Genomic DNA, 26,087 nt, shown 5'->3' with positions numbered 1-26,087 from the left:
ATGTCTAGTACTGGTACAAATTTTAATATCTACCAAAGGTTGCCGTAACTTTCAAGTTCGGCGATACGCGAAAGACACTTTATATATTGCATGAAAAATAAAATTGCGTCCCTCTAGGCCTTTCAAACTACGCAGCTTTGTAGACTGCGCAGCGGGTAGTCAGGAGCACTCGCTTCAATTTCGAAAGCAATGTTGTTATCCCATTTGTAATCCATTTTCTCCGTTGTTGATAAACTACTCCCATTTCGCTTATTGAAATATCATCGCCGTTTTTTAAGGAACCGTAAACTGTAAAATTGGAAAAGATCTAGCGAAATCTCATATTATTGCAAAATTTCGTATCGTCGCCGCTCGTGTCAAGTCAGGCAAATTATTCATCGGCATTTTTGATTCGGTTTTTCGACAAACGCGAGGAATGTCGGCCGACTTCAACGGTCGGTCCCCCAAGAATTTCATACGGTTACCACCACTTCCATATACGTCAAAAATATAAAAGTTTCATTCATTGCCCCGCGGAGCGGGATTTATGGCCGCGCTTTTTCCGGCCAAGTCGACCGTGGCAGATCGACGCCATGTCTATTGACCGGCGATCTAGACAATTTTCGAAACCAATGGAAATGTGACCGCTTTTATGAAACAATTATTGTTTTCCGCTTTATCGATGAAAATCTAGATGCGAAGTTTCTATTAACAGTTAATTCGTAGAAAACGACAATTGTTCCATTAACCAACTAAATTTAATTAATATAAATATGTCATTATTTTTGCTAGTGATGCGTTATGTTCTATGCGGGGCAGGTACAGAATACCTCCATAACTGCATTTTTTTATTTGTTATTAACCAAAACTACAAAGTATATTTAAGGGGTAAGTCAAAAGATGCTAAAACATTAGAACATAAAGCCATACGAACTAAAATAAAAAAACATTAATCAAAATAAAAGTTCAGATTGTCACGAAATTATATCACCGTGTCTTTATCAAATGTCACTTTTAGTTCTTATTTATTTCGATGAATGGATTTTCATCAAATAAAAGCCACCTCAGTTCAACATTAGTTAATGTTGATCGAAATAAATAATAATTACAAAAAAAATATAATTTTTTCCTTCAAACACTTTGGGACCTGTCCCAAAAATATACCTTTCGCGAACAGACAGTTTTTCTCTATGTCCGAAGGTAGTACTTTGCAGATATCGTTGGGCTTTAAAATAAAATGGCCCCCTGCTTCATCATCATTAAGAAGTTGTTCTACCAAACAAACATGTTTGTATACTTTCTTTTTTAGAGGTTTTGGTTTGGTTCGTCAGCAATTTCGTGTTTATCCAACTCGTCCAAATTACTTGTTCCCAAATTCAACAATTCTTTCTTCAGTTGAATTACTGTTCCAAGAATTACTATCATCGTTAGAAAGGCTTTCAGATTTTTCGCTAACAAACTTTCTTATTTTTTTTGTCAATGTCGGCTCTTGTTATTAGCTCTGCTCCTAAGCACACGCGTTATACTTTCTTCAAAACGGGGTTGTTTTCACGTTTTGTTGACTTAAACAACAACCACTCATCAAATGACACAAATATTTTCTTGTGAACTTGAACTTGGCCCTGCCTCGACGGTGATTGGTACCTTATTAATGTTTGTTTATGTCAGAATCGGGTTTATGAACTTTAGCAACATTATGGCAAATTTGAAAAACTTCTGGGATCAAATTCTTATTTAACGGTTTAGTAAACCCACGTATTAATACTTCGGCTCTGGTTTCTGTCCATAGCCTTAATTTTTTTAGCATATTCTCAACTAACTTTTCGTAGTTTTCAGCTGTGTTGATATCAGCCATAAACTCAGATAACACGGATACTTTGCATATCCGCTCTGCAGTCGCATTAAAAATCCCGTCATCTTAAAATCTCCAATCAGCTGTCAGTTAATACTTTACAAATTCCGTGTTATTAACATCATCAAGCAAATTCTATTGTTTTAAGCTCTGCTTCATTTTTTGGAACATTTAAATCTCTTATCAAGGCGTTAATCGTCGTCGCGAATTATGTTAATGATCCTATATGAGGTGTAGCCTGTGATCCGGTTTGCTTTATGAAGGAAATTTTGGTATCACAACTCATCACAACTAAAGTTCTGATGTTTTGTTACTCTCCCACAACATCCTGGTGTTTTGGTTGTTCTGGTGTAGGTAAGAGTAACAGTCAGTGACGTGATCTTTTGGTTCTCGCCAGATTCTTGGTAAACATTGGCATCGTATTTATACTTTCACGACTACATTTTATGTTTTTCTAGACTCGTTTAAAACACCTGATCATTGTATATCACTCAAATGCCATCTAGAGACACTATGTGAACGAAGAAACTCCACTCTATGCTCGCAATATTTTTCGAATGTAATAAAATTTATTGAAATTCATTAAAAAAAAGGAAAATGAGTATTATTATTATAACTCTCAAAAGAAGGAATTTTCTCTCCGTTCTTGTGCATAATTAACCGAAAAATCATAAAATAAACAGGAACGCTTCTGTATTTTATAGTTTCTAAGTCCGTAATGATAGCAGTGTGGTGTTAAAACATATGAATACCATTTACGTGAATAAGCGAATAAATGTGTTCGTTTGATATCCAAGTTTAATTTTTTTAAATTGAACATGTAATATGTTCAATACGAATTGTGCCACCATTTGATTTCATTTCGCCGAAGGTCAAGGTCACCGATATGATGCTCTAAACTCTAAAATAGGTTTGTTTTTATGAAATATGATACCTCTGCTCTAAAATAAAAATCCACATACTTTAAACTTAAACTTTATTAATTTTATTTAATATATTTATTTGTTGAAGTTCAAACTGAGCAGAGTTGGAAACTAAAATATTAGAAAACTGATATTAAATGATGCATTCACAAAGACAACGTACATTAAAACGATTAAGTGGAAACAAACAGAAATGGCAAAATTAAAACGTCAAAAAGATTGTTGCAGGAGAAGGGGAGGCAACACTGCCCTATATTTTTTTATCTTTTCTTATATCAATATGTATTATATTGTTATTGTACTCGAATCAAAATTTAAAATTTAATTTAATTTAATTCGAACAAACAATAGTTTGGTCTCACAATATATTTTTTTGTTGTTCCTGAATAGTTATTTCAAAGAAATAATATCAATTTAGATCAAATAAATTTTTATGTGAAAAGTGCAATCAGGTAGGCACGCTCATGAAGGGATATGACATAACGCCGGGAAAGGCGCCATATTTAGCCGAAAATTACACAATACTAGACAGTACTACATCATTGGTATTATTTTTAAATGACAGCTTATATTTCCAAATCCGTAATTATAGTTACGCCTGTGATTTCAAAGACCTAGAAAAATTAGTTCCTTGCTTTATTTATTACTTGTCAATAAATGTATTTGAATCAAAGAAGTGATTGTTTGATATAAGGAATTAAGCCAATCCTATGATTTTTTTTATTTCATACAAATCATTGAAAATATTGAAACAACATCTATTTGATCCAAGCAAGAATTTGTTTATCGAAACAAATTTTGTTCAAAGGAAATAACTAAAATAAAATAAATCCCGAATAAATATTTATTATATTTTTCAAAAAATCTTCCACAGGCTACTGTAATACTTTTTATAAAACTTCTGGATTCCTCCCGCGTCGGTTTTTGTTCAGTCGAACTAGCTAACGTTTCGCCAATCATCCTGTTGGCTTCTTCAGAGCTTGACTGAAACTGGCTCACATTTTACTCTGGACCTGATTTTATATTTTTGAGGGAAGCGGTTAAGATTGTTAGGTTCCTTATAGATTTCTATAGACTCTCGGAATTTTGGTTGGGAGAAGAATTGATTACATGCAAGAATTTTAGTTTTGTCTTTGACTGATCGAAGATGTTGAGAGATTTTTGGACAAGTGGCAAATCTGGTTTTGACGTTATATTTATTTAGAACTCTTGATATGTGGTCAGTGATGTTTTTAATGTATGGAAGGACAACATTGGCAAGTGTAGTATTGCTTTCGGCTTCATTGTTATTGGAAAGTTGTGGTGAAGTGTGTTTTGTGATGGAACGCTTAATCTCTGTAATGTGGAAATTATTAAATAGAAGAGCAGAGGTAAGGGGTATATCATTGAACAAATAAAAAGTATTACATTAGATACACAAGATATTCTGATTAGTTTCGACGGAGAATCCCTCTTTACTAAAGTTCCTATTCCTGAAACCATCATTTCAGGTATTCCGAGAATCTGGAACCAAACCTTCTCACCTTAATTGAAAAATGCATGTCTGGAACATATTTTTCTTACAACGGTCAATTTTTTGAACAAACGTCCGAGAACAGCTGTGGGTTCTCCACTATCACCAGTCATCGCGAATATATTTATGGAAACCTTTTAGAAGAAAGTTCTCGACACCTTCCATCTAGAACCAAAATTATGGAAACGCTATGTCGATGATACTATTTGGTCTCATGGTCAGAAATCCCTAGTAGATTTTCTTAGACATTTAGACTCTATACACCCCAACATACGTTTTACCATTGAAATAGAAACTAATAACAACTTCCTATTCTTAGATATTCTTACAATGAAAAATTAGAAAATCAGACCTAACATTGGGTTATTGTTTTTACAGAAAACCTACGCACACAGACCTTAATGCATTGTCACATGACCATCCGGCCCAAAAATCATCGGTTATCAATTCTCTTGTTTACAGAGCCGTAAAACTATCTCAGTCCGAGTCATTGAACCCAGAATTAATGCACCTTACCTCTGCTCTTCTCTCTAATAATTTCCACATTAAAGATATTAAGCGTTCTATCACAAAATACACTTCACCACAACCTTCCAATAGCAATGAATCCAAAAAGAAAGTTCTAAAGAAATATAACGTCAAAACCAGATTTGCCACTTGTCCAAAATCTTTCAACATCTTCGATCAGTCAAAGACAAAATTCCAATTGAAATGCCAGGAGTTTACAGCATTCCATGCATATGTGGCAAAGAATACATTGGAGACCGGACGACTAAGACTAAGACAAATAAACTGACCAGCAGTTGTCGCACACAATCACGAAACCAGACATAAAATTTTATTCGATAAAACTAAAATTCGAAAACGAAAACAAAAAATCTGAGAGTCGATAGAAATCTATAAGCAACCTAACAATCTGAACGGCAACTCCAGTCTTTACCTGTCACCAATATGGGAATCAGTCATCCGAGACGGTGTTTATGCCCCTCATTTAAGTAAATATTTATTAAGGTTTTTTTTGGCTTTTTTTTTCAGCGCAGGGAATTAAGATTGAGGAGAGAGATATTCTCTCAAGTTTTTTGAATCCAAAGTCGCATCAATAGCGTCAAAAGCCCTTGTTCAGTCAAAAAGTAGATATTTTTTACGCCATAGACGACCAGACACAGAAACCACTGGGCGATGTGAGGATGTATTTTTCACAAATTCAAAGCCGCCGGGCAGCGGGCGCGTAAATAGAAATAATGAACGCGTTGCTTTGACTAGACCAAACCTCCGGATTTATATATTGTTATTTTTATTTCGTTTGGCGGTTCTTCCCGATTTATTTTTGTACCACTGATTTTTCGAAACTGCTTGTGACAAAGTGTGAAATTGTTGACACGCGACGTCTTGTTTAGTCTAAACGCCGACACAAATTTTAGTTTCAAATTAGGCGTCCTCAATAAAAACTAACTAACCGAAGATGCCTTCCTATTTAAGGACCGAAAATACTTTTATTTAGGACCGAACACCGCAAAATCTAGGAAAAAATAGAAGTTTCAGATTCTGGAAGTTCAAGATTTCCTTTCATTAAAAAATATTTTGAAGGTCACTCCTGTATGTAATTTTAGTTTTTAATTTCTGAAGAAATTTTATGGTGAGTTTCATTAAATTGTTTCTCAGATGTCTTAATTTTTTTTTTAATTTAACAGATTTGCGGCTATTTTTAACACTAGACCATATATCCATTTTTGATTGGTGATAAGCGCTTCTTCAATAGACCAAAGCAGCAAAACAATCATTACTGGGCAAATGAAAACCTATATTATGTTATAGGTATTGGTATTGGTATTGATATTAAAGGGGGGCGTCCTCTCGGGCGTCCAAGCACTTAAGCCACCAGATGGGCCCGTTGTGCCCCCAGGCCGCTCTAGAGGGCGTCCAGAATGCCGCCCCTCCTGTAGAAATTATGTTATAGGAGAAAATAATAACCAGCAAAATTATGTACTCGTACATTAAAGTTGCGTATCACGTATTTTATGAAAATTTAAAGGGTCATAATTACCGGGAAGTGCTTAGAGCAACATTTGGTCCACGAGGACCCTGAAACCGACCCCCATGGTTACCCGATTTGACGCCCTCTCGATTTTTATCTATGGCGAGTATTAAAGAGGTAGAGCTATAAAAGCATATTTAGCATGTGCTTTCTGGAAGCGAGTTCCGCAAGGAGCGAATAGACAGACCAACAATGTTTAAACTTTTAGAAGTTAATTTCGGCCTGGTCTATATAAATTAAGTTTCTTAAATTTACGTCTGATCAGTATTTTAGTCTAGCGCGTGAGGTTTTTGTCAACATTGAAACAATTAATAAATGAAAATCTCGATTGATTTAAATATTATTTTTATTAGTACAAGAACGAAAACCGAATTAAAAAATCTAAATTAAATAAATAACAAAGTCTCAAGCGATAGTTAAGTTCATTTATTTTTCGAAGATTTCTTCTTGACCGGAAAACTTCGTTTGGTGAATTTTTTTTGGCCGCATTGTCTTTTTTTTTAATGACTAGCAGTAATCCGCCATTATTGCAACGTACAATCGACGTTGATATCTGCGTTCCATTTGCTGCTCACTCACGCCACCAAGATTTTCGAGAAAGTAGTCCAGATGTGAGTGTCAAAGGTGTAGTGTTATATTCATATTGCATTCTATTTCTCTAAATTTCTCTAACATGTTTTCTACAATATCTTTGCAATTTGGATATTTGTTGTTTCCCGAAAAATCTTTTATAACTTCAGTAAATGAAATCTATGCCACCTTTATAGATTCGATCATGGTATTCAAAAAGTCTGGACTTATCATTAATCGCCTTTTAATTTTGCAATCTGAAAGAGCTGCAAATTTTCCACATAGATATTTAAAACATGCTCGATCTTTATTTAAAATTTTAACATACTGCTTTATCAGTCCTAATTTAATATACAACTGTGGTAACAACATTTTTTTGATCCAGGTGTATAGAGATTTTCGTAGCATTCTTTCATTTTCACAGAATGAGCAACAGCGCAGCAAGAACGTTTCCGTTGTGCAAAAAACAGCTTTAAGGTTTCTCTTGCATCTGTCAATAAAATGCCTCTTGTCCTCTGAGTTGTACCAAGTTTCTTTATTAAATTAGGAATATCGGTGCAATAAGTCTCTCACTAAGTCACTAAGCTCTGATAACTGTGGTTGCTGAGAAACACTCCACATATCACCAACATCATTAAAGGTATGTTCGTCTATATCAGCTTCAGACAAACTGGTGGTATCTTCTCCTTAATTGACTTGGTTCTCAGGTATTGTGACATGGGGCAAGGCCTAATAACAAACTTGAAGTTCGGATAAAAAATGTTTTTCAAATTTTTAGCATTGTATCCACGAACATTGCACATACAGAGATAGCAGTCATCATGATGATATCCTTGGCTTAAGAAATTTTATCAATATGTTTACATACCCACAATTTTATTCATCACATATGTATACGTTTTGGAAACAATGGCTTGATGAACACCAATTTCTTCCCAATTAGTTTTTGAAGACTTGGATCCGCCACGACACGAAGAAAAGTTTTCGTTTTGTCTAAAGCCAATAAAGCCCCAGCACGTGTTTCACCACTTTCTTCCAAGAAATTGCAAACTATTGTACATTTTCATAATTTTCGATAGTCTTCTTTTGCAGATTCCTGGCGTACCCAGTGGTCCAGATGGTCCTTTATTCATATTAGATTAAGCAGATGCTTAACATTTCTAAGCAAAACCTGTTGCTTTCGCTTTCTCATTTGATTTTAAGCAATTACTGCAAGGTCAAGCGATCACTCAAGATTTTATTCATTTCAGTTTAAGCATTTGCTAAATTTTTATTCATTACACTTTTCTGTTCTAGTAAATTCCGATTTTGGACATTGAAAAGCATTCAAATTTCAATACTTACTTCATAAAGTTTCCTTTTGTCTGATTTACGCCGATAAGTATACTTTATTTATTTTATAGGCCAAATATGACAGCACTTTGATTGACCTGAAAATTAACTGTGTTATTATTCGTAAGTTGCATCAAAGTTAGTAGTAACTGGTCTATCTCAGCTGTAACAACTCTATTTTTGTATTACTCGGCTAGAAAGTGGCATCAAGACAGTGTAAATATGATGTTGATTGATTTTGGTTTAGTTCTGGTGAATTCATTAAAGTTAGACAAATTTGAAACTTTGCGAAGCACACTTTGCCTGTACATTTTTAAAAAAGTCGACCAAATTTAAATCGCAAAAATTTTAATTATGTTATTTCTAGCTTGGCATATAGGAGAAAACCGACGTATGAAGGCTATGGAGGGAACCTAGTGATCACCTTTATGACGCCGATAGCACATGACGTGTCATCACGTTCAGCTAGTTCAAGTTCAACAGAATCTGGTACACCACTAACCAACACTTATGGTAAAATCCCAAAATTTTGAGCCACATTCTATCTATGAATTGGTTGATTTAGTCCGAGATTTGAACCTATCCAACAGGAAAGCGGAAATTTTAGTTTCACGAGTAAAGCAATGGAAGATAACGTAAAAATAATTGATCAAAGAGAGCGCCATAAAAGTTTTTCTTTTTTTTTTCACCAAAGGAGCCGGTATTTTTTACTGTAACAATGTGACTGAATTGTTTAAGTTTAACGACAGCTACATTCCCATTTAGACGAATTTGAAGATAACATGAGTGCCTACTCCGAATAACAAAGACAACGTTTTCGCCTAGTTGGACTTTGAACGGCGTTATCAAGGGCAGTACAACTAGAATATGATGGAAGATTTAATCCGAAAGAGCCCATAAGAACATAAACGAAGTACGACACTTATTGTTATTTTACGTTTATGTGCTGTTGTTTATTACAAATTTTGAATAAAAAAAGACACTGATATTTAAAAAAAAATGCGTTTCTTACCATAACTTAAAGTAAAACTATTTAAAAAAAAAACGTAAAATTTAGTTAGTGATTTTGGATGCGATACTCGGCATCATCGGTACCCTTAACGTATCACCCGGGCGGTAAGCGAATGGGTCAGCAACCCGGCGGTGGCACAGCAAGACGGTACGACCGCGGGCGCTTCTGGAGCTTCAAAGAAAGCCGCTTCGACCGACCGCCATTCAGTGTCGTCCCGCCTCGCCCCGCCCGTTCCCGTGGTCTGCGTCACGTTTTTTATTCCGATCACTTAGGACAGGACAGGACCGTATTTCGGCGTCTGCCCCTCTCCCGCTCGGCGAGACCGCGTTTGGTGGTTTGAAAGAAATGCGCAATATTAACTCGAATTCTTAAAATTTCGTTGTACAATTCTAATTTTTACCTTGAAATTTCATGTTTCACCTTGAAATTGTAAAATTTCCTGTTGTGATTCGAAAATCTAGACTAAAATATCAGATTATAACTCGAAATTTTAATATTTTGTGTTATAACTCGAAATTTTAAACAAAATTTCATGTTTTACCTCAACGTTAAGTTTCGTTAAATTGGTTAAGGCTTTCGCGGCCCGTTGATAAGCTATTATCTTGGTTCGGGTTTAAAGGCCGTCGTCGATTGGAATTACTTCCTAACGTTTCGCTAGCACGAGTGGCGAGCTTCTTCAGAGGTCCTTCCATCTCCGATGTTGGACGTAGCAGTCTACGTCCAACATGGAAGGACCTCTGAAGAAGCTCGCCACTCGTGCTAGCGAAACGTTAGGAAGTAATTCCAATCGACGACGGCCTTTAAACCCGAACCAAGATAATAGGTTAAGTTTCGTGTTTTAACTCGAATTTTTAGATAAAATTTCGTGTCTTATCTGGAAATTATAAACTTTCCTGCAGTGACTAGAAAAGGTAAAATTTCTCTTATAACTCGAAATTTAAAATTTCGTTTTTTAACTCGGAACTTTAAGGTAAAATTTTATGTTTTTTTCTGGATTTTTTGTACTAAAAATTCGACCTATAGCTCGAAATTTTTTAATTTGAAAACATTTCGTTTTTTACTCTAAACTTTACGGTAGAATTTCATGTTTTCTTCTCGAATTTTTGTGCTAAAATTTTGACCTATAATTCGAAATTTTAAAAGTCCATTCGAAATCTTGGAATTTTATTTTTAATTCGAAATTTTAGAATTTTGTTTTTAGATCTGAATTATAAATTTCGTGTTGTGATTCGAAATTTTCGGCCAAAATCCCAACTTAAAATCTTACGTAAAATTTTCATGTCTTACCTCGAAATTTTAATTTTCGTGTTTTAACTCAAAACTTTACAGTAAAATTTCATGTTTCCTTCTCGAATTTTTGTACTAAAATTCCGACCTGTAACTTTAAATTTCAAAAGTTCATTACAGTCGAACTTCGTTACGTCGAACTGCGATTTGACACATGAAAGTTTCGAGTTATCAAGACTTCGAGTTATCAATAAAAACTACAAATGCAAGTACTTTTTTGTGAATCAACATTTATTCATTCATTTTTAAAAATGGGTTATACGTTACATAAATGCCCTAATATCTATGATTTTTGAACAAAAAACGAAAATTATGAAATGGTAGTACAAATCTATGTATGTATTTACATAATATATGTACATACAAATATATTGTATATGTACCCAGTATATATAAACATAGTATGTATTCACATATACATATATATGTATGTACATATTTACATATGTTTACTCTTTCACTGGAAAAAAGTCAGTTATTTGTGACTGACAACCGGATTTCTTATTTTGGTTTTCACAAAAGCTTCAATTTTATTTAAACAATCATAGAGGAAATCGGTTGTGTATTCACTGGTTTTCAAATAGAAACGCAAGACAATCAACGAATTTTCAACCAATTCATTTGAAGGTGGTTGCTGAGAATCATCTTCCAATTCCTGCTCCATCGTGTCACTTTCGCAGTCATCTTCGATGTTTAACTGTACCGGTTCGGATCTGCAGGACTCGATAATATCTTCATCAGTAGGAAACTCTGAAGTAACAATATCCTCATCCATATGTATAAAATCGTTGATGGTGCTACCTTCTGCTATACCTCTAATGTTTGTCCAAGCTTTAAACTCAATTTCTATTTTGATTGCGGTGATGACTGAATGTTTATTTTTGAAAATGGTAGACATTGTACTTGCCGAAATCCCATACTTCACAGCTACATCTTTATTTTTTGAGCCACTTTCCACTTCTTTTATAACCTTGAATTTTTGATCAACAGACAAAGCTTTTAAAGTACGTTTTGATGACATATCCACAAATGCAAAAATCCAAAAATGTTTTTAATATAATGTGTAAATTGAATAGGGACAGTATTTTTCACTTATTTTTCACTAGTAAGTCATACAAGTGAACTTAGCAAGGACAAAAACTGAACCGCTTGCATAGATACGTTAAAAAGACAGGTTAAGATCGGTCGTAATTAGGGGGTTCCCCGAGAAAATTCGGCTTATCGAAGTTGGCACCAAATGTTTCGTTCGAGTTATCAAGATATTCGAGTAATCGAAGTTCGACTAATCAAGGCAAACTAACACGCATTTCCTGCTTTTGACGCTATTGCCAACCAATTTGGTTCGACATCAAAAATTCGAGTTATCGAAGTTCGACTGTATATAATTCGAAATCTTAAAATTTCTTTTTTTTTTAGACCAAAATCTCGACTTGAAATTTTGGATGAAATTTCATGTCTTTTCTCGGAATTATAAATTTTCGCATAGTGACTCGAAATTTTAGGGTAAAATTTAGCAAAAATGTAGTAGAAATTTTATATTTTCTTTTTTAAGTTAAAATTTTTAAAATTTTGTTTTTTTAACTCGAAACTTTACGGTAAAATTTCATTTTTTCTTCTTGTTAAGATTTTGGGTAATGTTTTCATAATGTTGCCTTACTTCCACGGGCCACTGTAATACTATTTACAAATCTTCTAGATACCTCCTGCGTCGGTTATTGATGAACTGAACTTGCTGACGTTTCGCCAATCATCCTGTTGGCTTCTTCAGAGGTTAACTGAAGCGTCGCCGCATTCTACTCTGTACCTGCTTATATATTGAGTCGCGGTCATAATTGTTTGATTGCTTATAGATTCTCGCATTTGTCGTTGGTAGAATTGATTACTTGCAAGAATTTTAGTTTTATCGAATAAAATTTGATGTGCGGTTTCATTCCGTTTTTGTTCTGAAATATCCACCGGTTACACGGCATTTTAAAAGTTCATTTTTCGTTTTTAACTCGAAATTTTAGAATTTTGTTTATGGATCGAAATTATAAATTTCGGGTTGTGGTACGAAAGTTATTGATTCTATTGATTTCTCTTGATTCCCTACCATTTTAATTACATTAAGTATCTTAAATGTTTATTCCAATTAAACTTCAATTTATTGGAACTAATCGTAATCCAACCAGATAAATTCAATAAGTGTTGGGCATATACAAGTTGGCCGATTAAAGGGCCTCGGCACTATCTCAGAAAAATTAATTGTCGCCAGACTGTATCAAAACAAATCAAGTCATAACATATGTTTATGGGAGAAAAGCCTTATTTTTACCTGAGAAAACTCAGTCTTAGTTTACGTCTTCAGAAACGGTGTCACAAAACACAAAAAACATTCTTATACAGGTTGGCCGATAAAATAATTGTAGCCATACTATATCTCTAAACAAATCAAGTTAGGACACATGTTTGACGTTTGTGTCCCCCAATATACTTATTATTTTCTTTGTGTATATTTTTCAATACCTTAGTCATTTTATTTTCGATCCCAATTTCGGTAGGATTGTCCATAGTTTATCTCAAGAATCAATCAATCTTTCGTTCGGTTAAAGAAACGCGGGCAAATAAACTTCTTCGTCGGGAAGTGAGCGCGCGCTGGAAAACCGAACAAGTGATCCCACTTCCGAATTTTCCAAATGCAGTTTCCGTGTTTCGCTCCCCCGTGCGACAATATCAGTAGTGAATTTTTAAACGTGTCGGAGTGCCGTCGTAGATGGAACGCCGCGACGCCTAAATGGTAAATATTTTTCGGAAAAAAAATTTAAATTGTAAATTTTCAACTATGAAAAGATCAAAATCGGTTATATAATAAAGGGTAATTTATTTCAAATAACATAGACACCTATGTTTAGAAAAATTGTAAGTATCAAATTCAAAATAAACTAATATATCAAATTATCAATTAGTAATAATTCAGTGTTAATCTATAACTAAAGTTAGTTTGGTTTTAGTTAGTTTTGGTTAGTTTTTTATATATATAGTTATATCTTTTTTTTATTTTACTTGTGTACAGGGTGTCCGAAATAAAATTCCTTACCTTGGGTTACAAACTACGAACGCTCCAAAAAGAAGTTAAACAGAAAAGTTGCATTAGTGCGTCGGGCATTCATAGCGTAACAACAGTAGAAAAAAAAAAGTATTTTTAAATGGTACACCCATCTTTATTAAATGCAGAATTTAATTACAAGCATAACAGCAAAAACCATAAATATCCTCATTAAACTAAAAACAAACTCCCTTTAATTTTAGCTTCAGATAACTTAGGAAAAAATTATCAAATATATCAAAGCTTCGGAATTCGGATCAGAGCTTTCACAAATTGCTTCATTAAACCTAATTTTATATGTGCAATACAGTACAGTACATTTTGAGGCTGTACGATCGATTCCGACTTTACGTGATGTTTTCCAATATGAAATTCGACTCGATCGCTATATACGCTATCGACATTGCAATGAATCTGCTCTGCTATCCCATAAGCAAAGATGACTAGGGTATTTAGTATATCCACCTTCCATTACCGTCATCAAACCCACCATTTTAAAATCACCGATCACTGACTACTGGTATTCTGTGTATTTCAATTTTTGTAGTATTGTTTTCACGATGTCATAGCTTTCTTTCAAGAATACAGAATATGCGTTGTGAAGCAGGACTGCTTTCAAACTTTTTGAAAAGCTATCGATATAAAGCCACCAATCAGATTGGTATTCCGATTGTTTCAAACAATTCAGTCACGTCGTTACTTCTTTTGAGAAAAAATATGAAGGACTATTATGATGCTCTCTTTGATCAGTTATTTTTATTTTTATGTTATCTTTGAGAAAGTTCCATTGCTTTAGACATGAACCTATAATTTCCGCTTTACTCTTGGTTAGGTTCAAGTCTTCGACTAAATCATGAAATTTGCTTAGACTGACAAAATGTGGCCCATAACTTTGGGATTTTGTCATGAATTCACATCACAGTGTTGGTTAGAGCCAGCTGAACGCGATAGCAGAGGAAAATGATCGGAGCCGAGGTTGAAGGAAGATCGAGATAATTTTTTTTTCTGCATTTTCACCAGATCGACGCTTACTTGGGTTAACCAAACAAAAATAACAGTTATGGGTGTGTGTGATCACTAGGTTCCGTCCAAAGCCTTGCCACCGCAAAGTTCACACAGTTATTTGGGGTCAACCGCATATAAATTCTAGAAACTTTAAGATTTTTTAAGTTATTTTTTTAAATTATTTCCTGCGGCAAAATCGTTTTTTAAAGTATTTATATAACATATTATCTCATTTGCCAAGGGTGGAGTTTAAAACACATCAGCTATGTTGATAAGATATCCATTAAATATGTTAGCTGCTTTTTTAGCACTTTTTAAAGTTTCGTCACTTTATTTTAAATTAGTGGATAAATTATTCTAATATTTTTGTTATTTTCTTTTATTGTTTGGTATATAAAATAGTGTTTTTTTTTCTACAGGGTAAGATGGCAGAATTTAATTTTTAACTATTCGGTATGCAAACGTCATCGTCAATGTCTATAATTTTCGGGGAAGTCCAAAAGAGCGTTAATATATGGGAAATTAAAGTAAGACAGTTAACACCCACTTTCGGTTTATCCGGATGTGCCGCCATCTTGAAATTATTTTATATTATTGTATTATTTTTTGCTACGTTTCCATTACAGCACGACCAAGTTCGCCCGGTGGGGCACCCCATTTATTTATACATTATGGTTAAATTTATAATTAAATTGAAAAATAAATTGAATTAAATTGAAGTGTATTGCCAATCACGGTCCTGTAATGCTTGGCACGACCTTCCTTCGTTGCGGCTTTTTATGGAGTTCACCAACGACCGCGCTCAGAGAGAGAGAGAGAGAGAGAGAGAGAGAGAGAGAGAGAGAGAAACAAATGATCGCGTCGGTCAACTTGAAACGGTTACGGGTACACAATGATAAGACAGCACATTGCCTACAACCACCCACATTTCGAAATACTAAAAAATTACGCCAAATTTTGGGGTGATTTTCGAGGTCATTTTTTTTTCATCATTTAATCATTTAGGGGTCATTAGACTTCCAACAGTGCTGTTTGTCGATATAGCCGGATCGTATCAAGTTATACGTATAGTATTTTAAAGGATATCATCTGGCATGTAATTAGATGCAAAACAAATTTTAAAAAATGTGTATCGATACCAAGAGAATTCATTGACCAAGAGCTTTAACCTCTTCAAAAAAATATGCTCATATATGTACGTTTACAAAGGAAATCAATAGTTTCTGAAATATTTGATTCTGGAACGCTGAGTGGCCACGAATGGTGTACAGGGTGGCGGTGGCTCACTGAAAATGATCGTATATCTTATCCCATAAAGTAAGACACTGAGGAAAAAAGTTGAATACAGAAAGTGTTTGATTCTTTAAAAAAATAAGACAAATAATATACACTTTATGCTTTTGCATTTTCGTTGTATAGTTTAAACAAAAATACAAATTTTCCCCCTTTTTCTATCAATGTCCTGTTCCTTATATCGGGTGTACAAAACCAGTTCATTCTACTGATACTGAGAAAGCAGTTGCACACAGGAACTGTTTTCTTATTGATAGCTGTTTCTCAATTTCTAGCTCATCCTTTTGTGATGTCCACCACTGTATTCCATTTAGGTTTTTTTTATTTTTTCACCCGAAAACATATTTATTTAAACGGGCAACTGCAGGCATTCAACTTTCTCACTGATGGCAAAAGTACAACGTTTCCATAGAAATTATAGTCTCTAAAGCCAGATTCTTTTCTTAGAGTGTTAAATCATATTTTTGCTTTTGAGGCTTCCACATATAGCCTATAAAAAGATATGGGGTGAGTGCCTGCTCATATGGATAGTAAATTTTTTGCATTTCGGATACAGGCAATTTTACAACATTCTCAAAATATATTGTAAATATTTCCACTGGTCTACAGCATCTGAGATAGTAGCGCAACTGATATTGATTTTAAAATGTTTAAGTATTCTTGTGCTTCACGTTTAAGCTCAATATTTGACACTTTATGGTAAATTGTCGAATCAATCAATCACTGAGTGACGTTTATCTTTAAACAATCAGCAACACTATTCCATCTCACATCACTTGGAAGGATTAAAGTGTTGCCTCCTGCTAGCTAGATGGTTATCGCGAAAATACTTAACAATTTGAACTTCATGTTCTTTGACGTCTGTTATTTGTAAGTCTTTGCACATTAAATTCAGAAGATGCGCAGGGCAGCCATAAGTTATAACTTTTGAGTCCGTCTTTTCCTTCAAAGTTTTTCTCATGCTCATATTTTCTGCGTTATTTATCACAAAAGATTTTACCTGGCAGTCGTATCGTGATTTACATGAAGAAATTATGTCACAAACTACTTCACTCAACTGTTGTGAAGTATGATTTTTTTTCCGAAGTATCAATAGTTTCGTAAAGAAGCGCTTATAAATCTTCAGTTGTTATTGTTGCATATATAACTTCCTCATTGTGGACGTTTCACCACCCGTCGATGGAAATACTCGCACATTGTCCTGACAGAGAAGAAAAACCTTTTGCCTTTTAGTCCTCATGGTGTCATCTAAAAGGCTTGTTTTTAACATTTTTCATGATGGCGGCGTATAAACAGGTCTGTCTTACTTATACCTTTTTTTACTTCAGAGTTTTCAATGCATCGGAAGCTCGAATTAGTTGCAAAAATTGCCTTTGCTATTTGTTTGTCAATCTTTTCTTTTTAGCTGTTGATGTTCGCATTTCGAAACTACTCAAATTAGGCCGATTTTCAGTTTATTTCTTTTTTTTGTTTGGACTTTGCGGAGGTTTCCAAAGGCTTGACAAATCTGTCGTGAGTGTCGTAGAACTCGAGGCAGACATTGTTAATAAATGATAAACGAAATATGCGCCCAATTTTCCTTTAAAAAATTAGTAAATGGTTATTTTTTTTTAAATACTTTGAAAATCGTGTACATTCTTTCTTAAGATAAAGAAATTTTAGGATATGAATTGAAACTACTTTTTTATCTATCGAAAGATATAGAAATAAGTAAGTATCTAAAAATTGTAAACATTAACATTAATAAAATATGTATGAATTCAAATTTTGGTAAGAAAAGACAAAAAAGACATGTCATTTCTTAAAAGTAATAAATCTCTTAATTCATTTGAAATCGTTTTTGTGAATACCTTTTGCTAGATGGAAAGTTAAATAAATATGAAATAAGTAATAATAAAACAAAATATTCATCTACCTGTATGCGTTTCTTGCTGCGTATTATAAAAAATATTATGGTGTGCTTTGAATTTCTTTCTTGCAGATTTTACAAATCTCTCTACTCCCAGATTTCTGTGGATTTGTTGTTGTAATGTAAAACTGCCATATGCTATTTTATTTTCTTGCAGCCATTAAGTGATTTAAATCACTCATATTTAAAATCAAACTCCTATTTTTTAAAATCTTTTTATTGAGACGAACACAAAAAGTACAACGTAAAAGTATTATCACAAATAAAAAGTAAAACACAGCCCTTTTAAAAAATAAGACAAATAATATACACTCTATGCTTCTGCATTTTCGTTGTATTTTTCCAACACAAATCCTAATATTTTTTTTACAAATCGTTCTACACGCAGATTTATTTGGATCTGTTGTTTTAATAAAAAAACTGCCATATACTATTCTCCTTTCTTCCAGCTATTTACATGTTTTCACCTAATGCTCTATTTCCCACTAGTTCCACTCCTTTGACAACCACCAACCAAATACGTGAGTCCTATTCGACAACGACAGATATCGGGAAAAAAACATGTCGCGACAGAAAATTTCTTGCAAAAAGCGCGTTCTCACGAATACTTAGTGCGTATATTGTTTAAAATATTTTTGTAATTGCTAAAAATAAAACGGGAAATACATATTCTTCTGAATTTTACAAAAAATCATTTATAATGAAAAAAATAGAAAAGTCCATGATTTTATAAAAAATCAATGATTTTTGATTTTTTTTTTAATCAAAGTTTGCCCAACACTGCTTATCGCAGATTACACAACGATTTCTAACCCCTGTAAACATGTAGTAATTCAATTTCCGCAATAGCATTTCTAAATATTCCTAGCATTCCATTAAAAAAAAAATGATATATAGTAAAATAGTAAATGTAAGTCAAAATTATTTTTGTGAAAAAAGTGTAAGTTTTTAGATGTATATATTTTGATATGCTGTACAAATAAGTATGTTTTTCTACTCCCGTCTGTAAAATACCTACCGATACTACACCGATCTAGCGTGAGGGAAGCGTCACTTTACCACGTCAGTTTCGTTTCTCATGGATCCGAGCCCCTTCGGACATTTCCGGGATATTACCGCACGGGTTTGGGAGCAATCGGATGTTTTCGGAGATATTTCCCACTCCTTGAATTTTGACGTTTGTCAATTTTGACGGTCATATCAGTGAATGTATTCGTGTTTTACGAAAATGTACCCAAAAACGTCGTAGAAAAAGTGTAATATGCAACACGTTCGGTAAACTTTTAAAGTCACTCGTTTATTAAACACTCGCTCCGCTGTGATCCACTCGTGTCAAATAACTCGTGAATCAAATGCCGTTTACGGCACTTGTTGCATAATATACTATTACATTCCACATTATTCCATTCCATTCCACACTTATGGAGATATAAAACCTTATATACATTTTATAAATAATGAGGATATCCAAGCCAATAATAACGATACACTTATCAAAGTCCATTCCATTCCTAGATACTCTCGCGTAAAACTTTTCTACAGCTTGTAGCCCAACTCGACAATAATGAACAAAATATGATAAAATGGAAAATATATTCCCTTTATCACAGCCAGGTTGTTACCACTTTGGATAAACTAAAAAGAAACTAGAAGATACAACCAATCCAATCATTAATTAGCTTTGCGACTCGCAAATGGAGTTATTCCGATAATAAGTATGTATAATAAGTAAGAAATTAAAAAGTATGGATCCGAAAACAGATGTATGATTTTGACTTATCGCATCCGATTCAGGCACTCATTTCTCTGTATTTTTGCCGATATGGCCTGGTCGTTTCCAAGAAATAAGTTCCATCCTGCAGCGCTGTTCCCCTTAATCCTCTATTGGATTATAGGTACGTCATAAAATGTTTCTTTATTTAATTTACGAGTAGCGTGTTTGTAGTTTTCACATTGAACCCAGTAAGTTTCTATGTTCGAAAATTTATGTAGAAATCCCTCGATCAATTCGCTTGAAATCCTCTACCAAACTGTCTTGCTGTTTGAATCATTTCTTAGGGAGTCGGTACAGACGAGGCATTTTAGAGTCATGAGGGGTGCTCTCCCATTCTTCATTCTTTTTACAGAAGACCTACGCACATACCTTAATGCATGCATGCACCGATACCTTAATGCGTTGTTACATCATCACATCTGGTCCAAAAATCTTCGGTTATCAACTCTCTTGTTCAAACAGCCACAACACCATCTCAACTCGAGTCACTGAACCAAGAATTAAAGCACTACATCTGCTCTTTTCTGTAACAATCCAATTACACTTCACCACAACCTTCTAAAAATAATGCGTCCGAAAGCAATCCCACACTTGACACTATTATTCTTCATACACACGGATCACTTTCCACATATCAAAAGTTCTTAATAAATGTAACGTCAGAACCAGATTCATCACTTGTCCAAAAATCTCACAACACATGCGGCAAATAATACATTAGGGAGACGGGATGAAAAATATGAAAGAAATATGATCCCTAAGACTACGACAAATAAACTTACACATAAATTCCACACGTTCCCCTTATTTGAGCCAGTTTCAATTAAAGTCTGAAGAAGTCAACAGTCAACGAAACGTCAGCGAGTTTGATTTATATACGACCGACGCAGGAGGAATCCAGAAGATTTGTGAATAGTAGCTCGATGTCGGCAATTGAAGATATATGCTGCTTCACGCACTGGTTTATGTTTCTTAGTTACTATGAACTTATTATTTGACAGTAATAATCAGTGTCATCAGACTGTCCCAATGTTTGCTCCGAAGTCTCATATCTTTATACCATGAATATCAGCGATTATTTTAGTAGTATTTTAGGTTTGTCAATTAATAATTTATAACTACATTTTTCTGTCAAAACTAACTAAGCCAAACTAACTATACTAAATGAAGAAAAACCTTTATTGCAAAAATCATGTCAATACTCTTTTCTTTTGCTATCCAAATTTCGAAAAATATTACGGTAATACAAAACTGACAGCCCAAAGAAATTATATTACATTTCTAAACAGCATGTGCAACCAGTTGCAATTACTTTTGCGTAAACACGAAGAATTAGCTATAGGACACCCTAACGCCGCTCGATAAGGTAAAAAAATATGGCCTTCCATTTAAATTAATCAATATATAGCAACTAAAAGTTGTTATTAGGAACTTTTATATAATTGGGACACAAACTATTTAAAATACCGTAAGGCAGGCATAGAAAACCTTATTTTTATCGTAGAATCCAAAAATATTATTATATATAGGGGGTTCCATTCCATTGACCTTTTTATAACTTTTAGGACAACCTTCATAGCATCAAGGTATTTTTAAAAAGCAACCACATTAAAATTTCACATCCCCAAAAATTTTTCCCAATTGTTTGACGACGCTTTATTGCTTCTTTTCAACTCACTGTTGACGAGAATTAACTATAATGATTTACATTTACCGCTTATTTTGCCAGCTTTAATTTTTTTCGGTTACAAATTTGTGTATTTCTTCTCTTTCAAAAACATTAGCAGGTATTGGAGACACTGAAACTTCTATTTAAATTGTAAATATTGAATTCATTTTTATAATAAAATTATTTCCTGTTTATTAGAAACTAACCATAAAACAACATAAAAAGTAGGCATTTCTTTAGCTACATACAAAACTCTAAAATCATAACCGATTGTAACATGGATTACCCCAATAAAAGCTAAAGACTTTTTGCCAGGGGCACCATGACGTCAGTGTTGCAACAGCAGTTGACAAACGTCGATGTAAATTTCCTCTGCGGTTTACCATTATGGGATCAATCATTTTTTCGCTGGTCAGGTGTTACCAATAGCGAAGCAGTCGTACAGGTTAATATAAATAAGAAACTTCACCCTTAATCCTCTATCGTTTTTTATGTTGTTTATATTTTTAGGTTTCAGAAAAATTTCTGAAGAAATCCCAAAATAAATTCGCGTGAAATCGTCGATCAAACTGTCTTAGCTGTTTTAATAGAACATTTTCAAGGCAAATTACATTTTTATTATAGGAGCAAGGTAAACGAACTGCTTCCTCAGATCTGGACCCTGTTTTGACCAATTTAGATATATATGTAAGGAGTTTACATGTTAGTTGATACCTAATTCATTATGTTATTTATTTCAGTTTGAGTTGGCTACTGTTTTTTTTTTTTCAAAATGTACCGCGTCTAATTCAGAGATGTGATGGATACATCTTAAAAAAAAAACAAGAGTTTCAAGGTCGATTGAATTTGAAGTGAGTTGTTGGACATCAAACAGCTAAGAAAGTATCTAAAAAGATAATAAAAAAGTGTGTGTGTGTGTGTGTGTGTGTGTGTGTACACTTGAAATAATTGAATAAAATATATTTTTGATTGATTATGTATATTAAGGGATGTCAGAACTTGTACAATGCACAAATAGGCGCCAGTAATCGACAAGTTAGCTGCAGTAAGAATAAAAGGGAAACAACGATTTTCACTATTGATTTCTAAATTTACGGAAATATTATTTCAGTGTAGTTTGATGTGTTTTATTTACTATAAGAACGACAAAAAAACGTAGCAAACACCCAAAAATGCCTATAAATGATTTCTCAAACTCTCTCCGTTTTGCTTGATTTAGCGCCATCTCTTGCTATAGTGACAGACTACTACATAAATGTATTCTGTGCCATAATTCAAAATAAAATAGACACAAAGCACCAAACGCAGAAAACTGTTAATTGTCTCATAGTCTGTACTTAAGTTAGCTGTAAAGTAATTTGTTTTTCTTCTAGAAAATATCGATTAACTTTAACTTACTTAAACATACCTGTGCCGCCAGAAATAGCCCAAGTTCTAACTATGAACCACTAGGTATGGTATAGAGATCCTGCCCATCTCGATAACACAAGAAGTTTTAGAGACTCTAGTTTGGATGTTGCATTTTTGTGACAGTTTTTTCTCAAAATATGCACACATCTGAGTTAAGTGTGTTGAAATCGTTTTTTAGAAAGAAAACAAAAAGTCGAGGTTAACGTGTAAAATTTACTGGCAAAACTCCTAAGCGCAACTACAATTTTCTCTAATCTGTGTTCACCTTTCCCTAGAAAACACCTTATTCCATGGTAGTCAGTTTTTGTTTAAAGGTAATTTGGTATTTCTTTATGCATATATTTTCATTAGATGTAACAATCTTGATATAATGCATTGTATAAAACAAATATATTCATGGTTTGATATATTTTTCCACAGTTTGTTTCAGAATCATAAAATAATAAAATCCACCGCTTGACCGGCGCATCCGACAGAATTGGAATGTCGTTTGGGTTGCAGACAATTTAATATCTTGTATCTATGGGTTGCTTATGTTTCAGTTTAGTTTGTTCTATTTTGTAGTTTTACCTGTTATTTTATTGTGTGTATTTCTTTTGTGTTTACTTACAGAATTACTTTGCTTTAGCAACTTATATTTTATATGTTTTGGCAATTTGTTAATTGCACAGCGGTGATTTTTTTTTTGGTTAACGGAGGCACCCTGAACACCTAGTCCTAGTTCAGTAGATTCAAAAGGATTTTCTGTTGAAATAATGGAATGCTCAGTAGGTTGTAGGAAGTCTTGGTAGTTTGGATATTAAAATATTATATTCTCTTTGCAGTGACAACAGAACTTTTTGGTTCACAAGGATTGAAAATTTGCAGTTTTAGGGTGATGGGTTCCAAAAATAAGAAACGTTTTCAAAATATCTACAGTATTTCGGCACAAAATAGTGGCAAATTTTCCCAGGTCAACAAGCAGCACAATTGAGTACTTTTCAAGATTAATTTCGGAACTAGTGACAATAAATAGTAAATATTCTTCGGTAAAGACTTCTAAGCCAAGCAGCTCCCATATATATTATATATATATATTTTTAATTATAACCTATTGAAAGAAATCATATAGGGGCAAATTTTTAATCGATCCTACCATAGAAACCGAAACTTCCCCTCCGAAGTGCCTCTAGTGCATCGATCGAACATCATATATTTCTTTCCCTGGCTACGGAGTCAGTTATCCGCCATTTCACTGTCTATCATGAAGCAGTGCAGTTATTAAAGCTGACAGCTTCTAATATTTTATAATAAAAAATAATAATAATAGGCATTGTGTTTTCGAAATCACCTAGAGCCATATTGAAGTTTCGTAGGATGGGGTATGTGTTGCATGAAACCAATATTTTTTCAAGCTTGTTTTTCTCCCATATTGTTTGGCTCTTTATTGACTATAAAGATCAAATTTGCTTTCATCTTTCGGTTGATCGATTGCATTTGGAAAGAAATATGATGCCCAGGTAATTTTTTACCTGGTTTATGCCTTTGTTAGATTTTTAAATATGTTTTAATAATTCGTTCGCCATTCATTAAGTTTTGTTGCCGAAAAGGAGCAGCATTTTCTAGGGGCCTGCGTCCCTCTTTCCCATAAGAGTTGTGTTTCATATTGATCCAGATTATATGTTTATGCATTGGTAGGTACAATTTGGCGGCCAAATGAATGGCTATTAGTTTTGTTCAAAGCTTTAGGGTTTTAATAAATAATCAGAAATTCTTTTTAAATAATGAATTACTTTTAATTAATTAATTTAATTTATTTGAATGTACGTTTATCTTTATGTGCTGTTACAATTATTAGAGAGGTCTAGAAAAAGTAATTCATAAGTAATTCCCTTCTGCTTTTTCATTTCACTTTATATATTATTAATTTATTGACATTTTTTATTGTATTATTAGGAAAGAATATTGAATTTGGGGTATATGAAACGCATTAAAAAATTAATGTTATTATTTATGTAAGAAAATCATTGTTTCCTCTATATCTACGGAAAAGTAGTGCTTAAATGGATATCTGAAACAGTAAGAAATGCAGCATCCATTAAAATATGTTAATAAAACTTTGCTATTTACTATATTTTATTAAAATTTGAAAAGGTCAATTTTGGTTTTTAATTTTTAGGCGTTATATTGATATTTGATGCCATTAAATAGATTAAAGGAACAAAAATTCGTTGATGTACTACATTTATACTTAAACATACTTATACTTATGTATGTTATATACTTATGTATAATGCTTGAGTTGCTCTTGGTTTATAAATATACGTTTATAATATTTCTCCTATATATGACATCACAAATCTTAAAAATTAATAAAATCTATTTTTGTTCCACTAAAAGGTAAAATAAAACTCCAGTTAAAAAAATGTCTAAAGCCAACTTTTTAAAAATCATATAAATGCGTACCAATAAACTAAAAACGCATCAGCTGCTTTTTGCAAACACCAAAATTTAACATACAATAATTTTAATTTGAAATTATAAAATTTAACACTGGATAATAATTATCATAAATTGGCAATAAAATAAGTGATTCGTATTGAAAAGGAAACAAATGCTGTAAATGATCGATAAGATATTAGTAATTTAAATCAATTATGCCACGTTTTAATAACATTATCTAAACTAAACATCAAATCAACTTTCTTACAATAATAATTTAATGTTAAAAAAAAACCAACAATTAAATAAACTGAACAGCACATTATGAACATTAATATCAATTGTTTGGTACTGCTTACAAAATTTTGATGTTTTGTACAGAGGCGTCGCTAAATGGGGCCGGGTGCCTCTTATTTTGCTCCAAAACTTATTTTTTGGATAATTGTATTTTTTAAACAGTTTTCCATAAAAAAGGTACCCTTATTTAAAGTAAAAAAAAAAATGTTTTGCAATTGTTTAAGGTTTTAGTAATTAATACCGACCGAATTATTAAGTAATTGTGGCCCCTTTTGTATCTTCTAAAGGATGCGTTACTTTTTAATATTAGAAACCCTGCGGAACGTTTATAGTCCTTTGCCTCACTGTCGAAAATAAAAAGAACCACAGAGTTGTATCTACCTACTTATATTTTTGTTCTTGTAACAGGTAGAATTTTCATAAAAATTTGGCGCCACTAAATCACTTGTAATGTTTTATTGAAGAAACTTGCAATTTCACAACTGGGCCTGCTTTTTATAAAAAGTTAAAATCAAAGAACTCCGATTGCTCCCAAACCTGTGCAGTAATATCCCGAAAATGTCAAAGTGGCTCTGATCCGTGGGACAAGAAACTCACGTGGTGACGCTTCCCGCAGGCTAGATCGGTGTATAATTAGGTATTTTAGTTACAGAAGGGAGTAGAAAAATTAAAATAACGAAGATTTTTCCCACTTTTACTTAAAAAAAACACATAGTGGGTA

At 33.3% G+C, this 26,087-nt stretch overlaps 1 protein-coding gene across 7 annotated transcripts in view; it reads left to right on the top strand.

Annotated features, from left to right (window-relative positions):
• LOC132699111 (axin) overlaps window positions 1-26,087 on the top strand; it is a 164,106-nt gene that overhangs the window by 75,129 nt on the left and 62,890 nt on the right. Inside the window, exons 1-2 of one of the 7 annotated variants that reach the window (XM_060665610.1) lie at window positions 23,180-23,415; window positions 23,473-23,662. The exons of 5 other annotated variants lie outside the window; for them this stretch is intronic. The gene's annotated coding sequence lies outside the window, so the exon portion shown is untranslated. Of the gene's footprint in view, window positions 1-23,179; window positions 23,416-23,472; window positions 23,663-24,173; window positions 24,322-26,087 lie in introns of those variants that run through there. One more of the 7 variants, XM_060665614.1, reaches the window with a different exon arrangement.

The sequence above is a fragment of the Cylas formicarius genome, unplaced genomic scaffold (assembly GCF_029955315.1).
Source record: "Cylas formicarius isolate icCylForm1 unplaced genomic scaffold, icCylForm1.1 PGA_scaffold_3__17_contigs__length_32017465, whole genome shotgun sequence".
NCBI classification, from domain to species: Eukaryota; Metazoa; Arthropoda; class Insecta; order Coleoptera; family Brentidae; genus Cylas; species Cylas formicarius.
Note: the sequence above shows the minus strand (reverse complement) of the source record. Positions and strands in the feature narration are given on the sequence as shown.